The 7500-nt window shown below is 47.1% G+C and overlaps 21 non-coding genes and 5 pseudogenes across 21 annotated transcripts in view; all 26 read left to right on the top strand.

Moving 5' to 3' along the window:
• The first annotated feature begins 6 nt into the window (after positions 1 to 6).
• On the top strand, positions 7 to 125 carry LOC146277709 (5S ribosomal RNA; annotated as a pseudogene).
• Positions 126 to 301: 176 nt separating this feature from the next.
• LOC146277708 (5S ribosomal RNA) lies at positions 302 to 420 on the top strand (annotated as a pseudogene).
• Positions 421 to 602: 182 nt separating this feature from the next.
• LOC146277707 (5S ribosomal RNA) lies at positions 603 to 721 on the top strand. Its single transcript, XR_014766046.1, has one exon. It is a non-coding gene; the product is annotated as a 5S ribosomal RNA (ribosomal RNA).
• Positions 722 to 901: 180 nt separating this feature from the next.
• Positions 902 to 1020, top strand: LOC146277706 (5S ribosomal RNA). The gene has a single exon (XR_014765948.1). It is a non-coding gene; the product is annotated as a 5S ribosomal RNA (ribosomal RNA).
• Positions 1021 to 1198: 178 nt separating this feature from the next.
• LOC146277705 (5S ribosomal RNA) lies at positions 1199 to 1307 on the top strand (annotated as a pseudogene).
• A 172-nt stretch (positions 1308 to 1479) lies between these two features.
• Positions 1480 to 1598, top strand: LOC146277704 (5S ribosomal RNA; annotated as a pseudogene).
• A 188-nt stretch (positions 1599 to 1786) lies between these two features.
• LOC146277703 (5S ribosomal RNA) lies at positions 1787 to 1905 on the top strand. Its single transcript, XR_014763058.1, has one exon. It is a non-coding gene; the product is annotated as a 5S ribosomal RNA (ribosomal RNA).
• Positions 1906 to 2077: 172 nt separating this feature from the next.
• Positions 2078 to 2196, top strand: LOC146277702 (5S ribosomal RNA). The gene has a single exon (XR_014765937.1). It is a non-coding gene; the product is annotated as a 5S ribosomal RNA (ribosomal RNA).
• A 174-nt stretch (positions 2197 to 2370) lies between these two features.
• Positions 2371 to 2489, top strand: LOC146277701 (5S ribosomal RNA). Its single transcript, XR_014765926.1, has one exon. It is a non-coding gene; the product is annotated as a 5S ribosomal RNA (ribosomal RNA).
• A 252-nt stretch (positions 2490 to 2741) lies between these two features.
• Positions 2742 to 2860, top strand: LOC146277700 (5S ribosomal RNA). Its single transcript, XR_014765915.1, has one exon. It is a non-coding gene; the product is annotated as a 5S ribosomal RNA (ribosomal RNA).
• A 170-nt stretch (positions 2861 to 3030) lies between these two features.
• LOC146277699 (5S ribosomal RNA) lies at positions 3031 to 3149 on the top strand. The gene has a single exon (XR_014765904.1). It is a non-coding gene; the product is annotated as a 5S ribosomal RNA (ribosomal RNA).
• Positions 3150 to 3325: 176 nt separating this feature from the next.
• On the top strand, positions 3326 to 3444 carry LOC146277698 (5S ribosomal RNA). Its single transcript, XR_014765515.1, has one exon. It is a non-coding gene; the product is annotated as a 5S ribosomal RNA (ribosomal RNA).
• A 174-nt stretch (positions 3445 to 3618) lies between these two features.
• On the top strand, positions 3619 to 3737 carry LOC146277697 (5S ribosomal RNA; annotated as a pseudogene).
• A 176-nt stretch (positions 3738 to 3913) lies between these two features.
• On the top strand, positions 3914 to 4032 carry LOC146277696 (5S ribosomal RNA). The gene has a single exon (XR_014765892.1). It is a non-coding gene; the product is annotated as a 5S ribosomal RNA (ribosomal RNA).
• A 180-nt stretch (positions 4033 to 4212) lies between these two features.
• On the top strand, positions 4213 to 4331 carry LOC146277695 (5S ribosomal RNA). Its single transcript, XR_014765881.1, has one exon. It is a non-coding gene; the product is annotated as a 5S ribosomal RNA (ribosomal RNA).
• A 170-nt stretch (positions 4332 to 4501) lies between these two features.
• Positions 4502 to 4620, top strand: LOC146277694 (5S ribosomal RNA). The gene has a single exon (XR_014765870.1). It is a non-coding gene; the product is annotated as a 5S ribosomal RNA (ribosomal RNA).
• Positions 4621 to 4794: 174 nt separating this feature from the next.
• On the top strand, positions 4795 to 4913 carry LOC146277693 (5S ribosomal RNA). Its single transcript, XR_014765859.1, has one exon. It is a non-coding gene; the product is annotated as a 5S ribosomal RNA (ribosomal RNA).
• A 180-nt stretch (positions 4914 to 5093) lies between these two features.
• Positions 5094 to 5212, top strand: LOC146277692 (5S ribosomal RNA). Its single transcript, XR_014765848.1, has one exon. It is a non-coding gene; the product is annotated as a 5S ribosomal RNA (ribosomal RNA).
• A 170-nt stretch (positions 5213 to 5382) lies between these two features.
• On the top strand, positions 5383 to 5501 carry LOC146277691 (5S ribosomal RNA). The gene has a single exon (XR_014765836.1). It is a non-coding gene; the product is annotated as a 5S ribosomal RNA (ribosomal RNA).
• Positions 5502 to 5675: 174 nt separating this feature from the next.
• Positions 5676 to 5794, top strand: LOC146277690 (5S ribosomal RNA). Its single transcript, XR_014764741.1, has one exon. It is a non-coding gene; the product is annotated as a 5S ribosomal RNA (ribosomal RNA).
• Positions 5795 to 5970: 176 nt separating this feature from the next.
• On the top strand, positions 5971 to 6089 carry LOC146277689 (5S ribosomal RNA). Its single transcript, XR_014765825.1, has one exon. It is a non-coding gene; the product is annotated as a 5S ribosomal RNA (ribosomal RNA).
• A 170-nt stretch (positions 6090 to 6259) lies between these two features.
• Positions 6260 to 6378, top strand: LOC146277688 (5S ribosomal RNA). Its single transcript, XR_014763047.1, has one exon. It is a non-coding gene; the product is annotated as a 5S ribosomal RNA (ribosomal RNA).
• Positions 6379 to 6552: 174 nt separating this feature from the next.
• Positions 6553 to 6671, top strand: LOC146277687 (5S ribosomal RNA). The gene has a single exon (XR_014765431.1). It is a non-coding gene; the product is annotated as a 5S ribosomal RNA (ribosomal RNA).
• A 176-nt stretch (positions 6672 to 6847) lies between these two features.
• LOC146277686 (5S ribosomal RNA) lies at positions 6848 to 6966 on the top strand. The gene has a single exon (XR_014765814.1). It is a non-coding gene; the product is annotated as a 5S ribosomal RNA (ribosomal RNA).
• Positions 6967 to 7140: 174 nt separating this feature from the next.
• LOC146277685 (5S ribosomal RNA) lies at positions 7141 to 7259 on the top strand. Its single transcript, XR_014765803.1, has one exon. It is a non-coding gene; the product is annotated as a 5S ribosomal RNA (ribosomal RNA).
• Positions 7260 to 7497: 238 nt separating this feature from the next.
• Positions 7498 to 7500, top strand: part of LOC146277684 (5S ribosomal RNA) — a 119-nt gene continuing 116 nt past the window's right edge. Inside the window, exon 1 of the ribosomal RNA XR_014765792.1 lies at positions 7498 to 7500. This exon is cut by the window's right edge and continues 116 nt beyond it. This is a non-coding gene — a ribosomal RNA (5S ribosomal RNA).

Genomic DNA, 7500 nt, shown 5'->3' with positions numbered 1-7500 from the left:
CTTATTTCGTACGGCCATACCAGCCTGGCAACGCCCAATCTCGTCTGATCTCGGAAGCTAAGCAGGGTCGGGCCTGGTTAGTACTTGAATGGGAGACCGCCTGGGAATACCAGGTGCTGTATGCTCTTTTGCTCATTCACTTAGAAACTGACATCTTGCAATATGCACAAGTAGTCCTTCTTGAAAGGGGCTGGAAGCTGTTTTCATTTTGACACGAGAGAGAGAGAGAGAGAGAGACCACCTTGCATTGTCAATTGCCAAATCTGTATATGGATAAGTAGCCTATGGTTGTCAACTTATTTCGTACGGCCATACCAGCCTGGCAAGGCCCGATCTCGTCTGATCTCGGAAGCTAAGCAGGGTCGGGCCTGGTAAGTACTTGGATGGGAGACCGCCTGTGAATACCAGGTGCTGTATGCTCTTTTGCTCATTCACTTAGAAACTGAAATCTTGCAATATGCACAAGTAGTCCTTCATGAAAGGGGCTGGAAGCTGTTTTCATTTTGACACGAGAGAGAGAGAGAGAGAGAGAGAGAGACCACCTTGCATTGTCAATTGCTAAATCTGTATATGGATAAGTAGCCTATGGTTGTCAACTTATTTCGTACGGCCATACCAGCCTGGCAACGCCCGATCTCGTCTGATCTCGGAAGCTAAGCAGGGTCGGGCCTGGTTAGTACTTGGATGGGAGACCGCCTGGGATTACCAGGTGCTGTATGCTCTTTTGCTCATTCACTTAGAAACTGAAATCTTGCAATATGCACAAGTAGTCCTTCATGAAAGGGGCTGGAAGCTGTTTTCATTTTGACACGAGAGAGAGAGAGAGAGAGAGAGAGACCACCTTGCATTGTCAATTGCCAAATCTGTATATGGATAAGTAGCCTATGGTTGTCAACTTATTTCGTACGGCCATACCAGCCTGGCAACGCCCGATCTCGTCTGATCTCGGAAGCTAAGCAGGGTCGGGCCTGGTTAGTACTTGGATGGGAGACCGCCTGGGAATACCAGGTGCTGTATGCTCTTTTGCTCATTCACTTAGAAACTGAAATCTTGCAATATGCACAAGTAGTCCTTCATGAAAGGGGCTGGAAGCTGTTTTCATTTTGACACGAGAGAGAGAGAGAGAGAGAGAGACCACCTTGCATTGTCAATTGCTAAATCTGTATATGGATAAGTAGCCTATGGTTGTCAACTTATTTCGTACGGCAATACCAGCCTGGCAACGCCTGATCTCGGAAGCTAAGCAGGGTCGGGCCTGGTTAGTACTTGGATGGGAGACCGCCTGGGAATACCAGGTGCTGTATGCTCTTTTGCTCATTCACTTAGAAACTGAAATCTTGCAATATGCACAAGTAGTCCTTCATGAAAGGGGCTGGAAGCTGTTTTCATTTTGACACGAGAGAGAGAGAGAGAGACCACCTTGCATTGTCAATTGCTAAATCTGTATATGGATAAGTAGCCTATGGTTGTCAACTTATTTCGTACGGCCATACGAGCCTGGCAACTCCCGATCTCGTCTGATCTCGGAAGCTAAGCAGGGTCGGGCCTGGTTAGTACTTGGATGGGAGACCGCCTGGGAATACCAGGTGCTGTATGCTCTCTTGCTCATTCACTTAGAAACTGACATCTTGCAATATGCACAAGTAGTCCTTCATGAAAGGGGCTGGAAGCTGTTTTCATTTTGACACGAGAGAGAGAGAGAGAGAGAGAGAGAGAGAGAGACCACCTTGCATTGTCAATTGCTAAATCTGTATATGGATAAGTAGCCTATGGTTGTCAACTTATTTCGTACGGCCATACCAGCCTGGCAACGCCCGATCTCGTCTGATCTCGGAAGCTAAGCAGGGTTGGGCCTGGTTAGTACTTGGATGGGAGACCGCCTGGGAATACCAGGTGCTGTATGCTCTTTTGCTCATTCACTTAGAAACTGAAATCTTGCAATATGCACAAGTAGTCCTTCATGAAAGGGGCTGGAAGCTGTTTTCATTTTGACACGAGAGAGAGAGAGAGAGACTACCTTGCATTGTCAATTGCTAAATCTGTATATGGATAAGTAGCCTATGGTTGTCAACTTATTTCGTACGGCCATACCAGCCTGGCAACGCCCGATCTCGTCTGATCTCGGAAGCTAAGCAGGGTCGGGCCTGGTTAGTACTTGGATGGGAGACCGCCTGGGAATACCAGGTGCTGTATGCTCTTTTGCTCATTCACTTAGAAACTGAAATCTTGCAATATGCACAAGTAGTCCTTCATGAAAGGGGCTGGAAGCTGTTTTCATTTTGACACGAGAGAGAGAGAGAGAGAGACCACCTTGCATTGTCAATTGCCAAATCTGTATATGGATAAGTAGCCTATGGTTGTCAACTTATTTCGTACGGCCATACCAGCCTGGCAACGCCCGATCTCGTCTGATCTCGGAAGCTAAGCAGGGTCGGGCCTGGTTAGTACTTGGATGGGAGACCGCCTGGGAATACCAGGTGCTGTATGCTCTTTTGCTCATTCACTTAGAAACTGAAATCTTGCAATATGCACAAGTAGTCCTTCATGAAAGGGGCTGGAAGCTGTTTTCATTTTGACACGAGAGAGAGAGAGAGAGAGAGAGAGAGAGAGAGAGAGAGAGAGAGAGAGAGAGAGAGAGAGAGAGAGAGAGAGAGAGAGAGAGAGAGAGAGAGAGAGACCACCTTGCATTGTCAATTGCCAAATCTGTATATGGATAAGTAGCCTATGGTTGTCAACTTATTTCGTACGGCCATACCAGCCTGGCAACGCCCGATCTCGTCTGATCTCGGAAGCTAAGCAGGGTCGGGCCTGGTTAGTACTTGGATGGGAGACCGCCTGGGAATACCAGGTGCTGTATGCTCTTTTGCTCATTCACTTAGAAACTGAAATCTTGCAATATGCACAAGTAGTCCTTCATGAAAGGGGCTGGAAGCTGTTTTCATTTTGACACGAGAGAGAGAGAGAGACCACCTTGCATTGTCAATTGCTAAATCTGTATATGGATAAGTAGCCTATGGTTGTCAACTTATTTCGTACGGCCATACCAGCCTGGCAACGCCCGATCTCGTCTGATCTCGGAAGCTAAGCAGGGTCGGGCCTGGTTAGTACTTGGATGGGAGACCGCCTGGGAATACCAGGTGCTGTATGCTCTTTTGCTCATTCACTTAGAAACTGAAATCTTGCAATATGCACAAGTAGTCCTTCATGAAAGGGGCTGGAAGCTGTTTTCATTTTGACACGAGAGAGAGAGAGAGAGAGAGACTACCTTGCATTGTCAATTGCTAAATCTGTATATGGATAAGTAGCCTATGGTTGTCAACTTATTTCGTACGGCCATACCAGCCTGGCAACGCCCGATCTCGTCTGATCTCGGAAGCTAAGCAGGGTCGGGCCTGGTTAGTACTTGGATGGGAGACCGCCTGGGTATACCAGGTGCTGTATGCTCTTTTGCTCATTCACTTAGAAATTGACATCTTGCAATATGCACAAGTAGTCCTTCATGAAAGGGGCTGGAAGCTGTTTTCATTTTGACACGAGAGAGAGAGAGAGAGAGACCACCTTGCATTGTCAATTGCCAAATCTGTATATGGATAAGTAGCCTATGGTTGTCAACTTATTTTGTACGGCCATACCAGCCTGGCAACGCCCGATCTCGTCTGATCTCGGAAGCTAAGCAGGGTCGGGGCTGGTTAGTACTTGGATGGGAGACCGCCTGGGAATACCAGGTGCAGTATGCTCTTTTGCTCATTCACTTAGAAACTGACATCTTGCAATATGCACAAGTAGTCCTTCTTGAAAGGGGCTGGAAGCTGTTTTCATTTTGACACGAGAGAGAGAGAGAGAGAGAGACCACCTTGCATTGTCAATTGCCAAATCTGTATATGGATAAGTAGCCTATGGTTGTCAACTTATTTCGTACGGCCATACCAGCCTGGCAACGCCCGATCTCGTCTGATCTCGGAAGCTAAGCAGGGTCGGGCCTGGTTAGTACTTGGATGGGAGACCGCCTGGGAATACCAGGTGCTGTATGCTCTTTTGCTCATTCACTTAGAAACTGAAATCTTGCAATATGCACAAGTAGTCCTTCATGAAAGGGGCTGGAAGCTGTTTTCATTTTGACACGAGAGAGAGAGAGAGAGAGAGAGAGACCACCTTGCATTGTCAATTGCTAAATCTGTATATGGATAAGTAGCCTATGGTTGTCAACTTATTTCGTACGGCCATACCAGCCTGGCAACGCCCGATCTCGTCTGATCTCGGAAGCTAAGCAGGGTCGGGCCTGGTTAGTACTTGGATGGGAGACCGCCTGGGAATACCAGGTGCTGTATGCTCTTTTGCTCATTCACTTAGAAACTGAAATCTTGCAATATGCACAAGTAGTCCTTCATGAAAGGGGCTGGAAGCTGTTTTCATTTTGACACGAGAGAGAGAGAGAGACCACCTTGCATTGTCAATTGTTAAATCTGTATATGGATAAGTAGCCTATGGTTGTCAACTTATTTCGTACGGCCATACCAGCCTGGCAACGCCCGATCTCGTCTGATCTCGGAAGCTAAGCAGGGTCGGGCCTGGTTAGTACTTGGATGGGAGACCGCCTGGGAATACCAGGTGCTGTATGCTCTTTTGCTCATTCACTTAGAAACTGAAATCTTGCAATATGCACAAGTAGTCCTTCATGAAAGGGGCTGGAAGCTGTTTTCATTTTGACACGAGAGAGAGAGAGAGAGAGACTACCTTGCATTGTCAATTGCTAAATCTGTATATGGATAAGTAGCCTATGGTTGTCAACTTATTTCGTACGGCCATACCAGCCTGGCAACGCCCGATCTCGTCTGATCTCGGAAGCTAAGCAGGGTCGGGCCTGGTTAGTACTTGGATGGGAGACCGCCTGGGAATACCAGGTGCTGTATGCTCTTTTGCTCATTCACTTAGAAACTGAAATCTTGCAATATGCACAAGTAGTCCTTCATGAAAGGGGCTGGAAGCTGTTTTCATTTTGACACGAGAGAGAGAGAGAGAGAGAGAGAGACCACCTTGCATTGTCAATTGCTAAATCTGTATATGGATAAGTAGCCTATGGTTGTCAACTTATTTCGTACGGCCATACCAGCCTGGCAACGCCCGATCTCGTCTGATCTCGGAAGCTAAGCAGGGTCGGGCCTGGTTAGTACTTGGATGGGAGACCGCCTGGGAATACCAGGTGCTGTATGCTCTTTTGCTCATTCACTTAGAAACTGAAATCTTGCAATATGCACAAGTAGTCCTTCATGAAAGGGGCTGGAAGCTGTTTTCATTTTGACACGAGAGAGAGAGAGAGACCACCTTGCATTGTCAATTGTTAAATCTGTATATGGATAAGTAGCCTATGGTTGTCAACTTATTTCGTACGGCCATACCAGCCTGGCAACGCCCGATCTCGTCTGATCTCGGAAGCTAAGCAGGGTCGGGCCTGGTTAGTACTTGGATGGGAGACCGCCTGGGAATACCAGGTGCTGTATGCTCTTTTGCTCATTCACTTAGAAACTGAAATCTTGCAATATGCACAAGTAGTCCTTCATGAAAGGGGCTGGAAGCTGTTTTCATTTTGACACGAGAGAGAGAGAGAGAGAGACTACCTTGCATTGTCAATTGCTAAATCTGTATATGGATAAGTAGCCTATGGTTGTCAACTTATTTCGTACGGCCATACCAGCCTGGCAACGCCCGATCTCGTCTGATCTCGGAAGCTAAGCAGGGTCGGGCCTGGTTAGTACTTGGATGGGAGACCGCCAGGGAATACCAGGTGCTGTATGCTCTTTTGCTCATTCACTTAGAAACTGAAATCTTGCAATATGCACAAGTAGTCCTTCATGAAAGGGGCTGGAAGCTGTTTTCATTTTGACACGAGAGAGAGAGAGAGAGAGAGACCACCTTGCATTGTCAATTGCTAAATCTGTATATGGATAAGTAGCCTATGGTTGTCAACTTATTTCGTACGGCCATACCAGCCTGGCAACGCCCGATCTCGTCTGATCTCGGAAGCTAAGCAGGGTCGGGCCTGGTTAGTACTTGGATGGGAGACCGCCTGGGAATACCAGGTGCTGTATGCTCTTTTGCTCATTCACTTAGAAACTGAAATCTTGCAATATGCACAAGTAGTCCTTCATGAAAGGGGCTGGAAGCTGTTTTCATTTTGACACGAGAGAGAGAGAGAGACTACCTTGCATTGTCAATTGCTAAATCTGTATATGGATAAGTAGCCTATGGTTGTCAACTTATTTCGTACGGCCATACCAGCCTGGCAACGCCCGATCTCGTCTGATCTCGGAAGCTAAGCAGGGTTGGGCCTGGTTAGTACTTGGATGGGAGACCGCCTGGGAATACCAGGTGCTGTATGCTCTTTTGCTCATTCACTTAGAAACTGAAATCTTGCAATATGCACAAGTAGTCCTTCATGAAAGGGGCTGGAAGCTGTTTTCATTTTGACACGAGAGAGAGAGAGAGAGAGACTACCTTGCATTGTCAATTGCTAAATCTGTATATGGATAAGTAGCCTATGGTTGTCAACTTATTTCATACGGCCATACCAGCCTGGCAACGCCCGATCTCGTCTGATCTCGCAAGCTAAGCAGGGTCGGGCCTGGTTAGTACTTGGATGGGAGACCGCCTGGGAATACCAGGTGCTGTATGCTCTTTTGCTCATTCACTTAGAAACTGAAATCTTGCAATATGCACAAGTAGTCCTTCATGAAAGGGGCTGGAAGCTGTTTTCATTTTGACACGAGAGAGAGAGAGAGAGAGAGACCACCTTGCATTGTCAATTGCTAAATCTGTATATGGATAAGTAGCCTATGGTTGTCAACTTATTTCGTACGGCCATACCAGCCTGGCAACGCCCGATCTCGTCTGATCTCGGAAGCTAAGCAGGGTCGGGCCTGGTTAGTACTTGGATGGGAGACCGCCTGGGAATACCAGGTGCTGTATGCTCTTTTGCTCATTCACTTAGAAACTGAAATCTTGCAATATGCACAAGTAGTCCTTCATGAAAGGGGCTGGAAGCTGTTTTCATTTTGACACGAGAGAGAGAGAGAGAGAGACCACCTTGCATTGTCAATTGCCAAATCTGTATATGGATAAGTAGCCTATGGTTGTCAACTTATTTCGTACGGCCATACCAGCCTGGCAACGCCCGATCTCGTCTGATCTCGGAAGCTAAGCAGGGTCGGGCCTGGTTAGTACTTGGATGGGAGACCGCCTGGGAATACCAGGTGCTGTATGCTCTTTTGCTCATTCACTTAGAAACTGAAATCTTGCAATATGCACAAGTAGTCCTTCATGAAAGGGGCTGGAAGCTGTTTTCATTTTGACACGAGAGAGAGAGAGAGAGAGAGAGAGAGAGAGAGAGAGAGAGAGAGAGAGAGAGAGAGAGAGAGAGAGAGAGAGAGAGAGAGAGAGCACCTTGCATTGTCAATTGCCAAATCTGTATATGGATAAGTAGCCTATGGTTGTCAACTTATTTCG

This window comes from Hypomesus nipponensis, chromosome 7 (assembly GCF_054491055.1).
Source record: "Hypomesus nipponensis isolate SF chromosome 7, ASM5449105v1, whole genome shotgun sequence".
Lineage (NCBI taxonomy): Eukaryota > Metazoa > Chordata > Actinopteri > Osmeriformes > Osmeridae > Hypomesus > Hypomesus nipponensis.
This window is presented reverse-complemented; position numbering and strand designations above follow the sequence as displayed.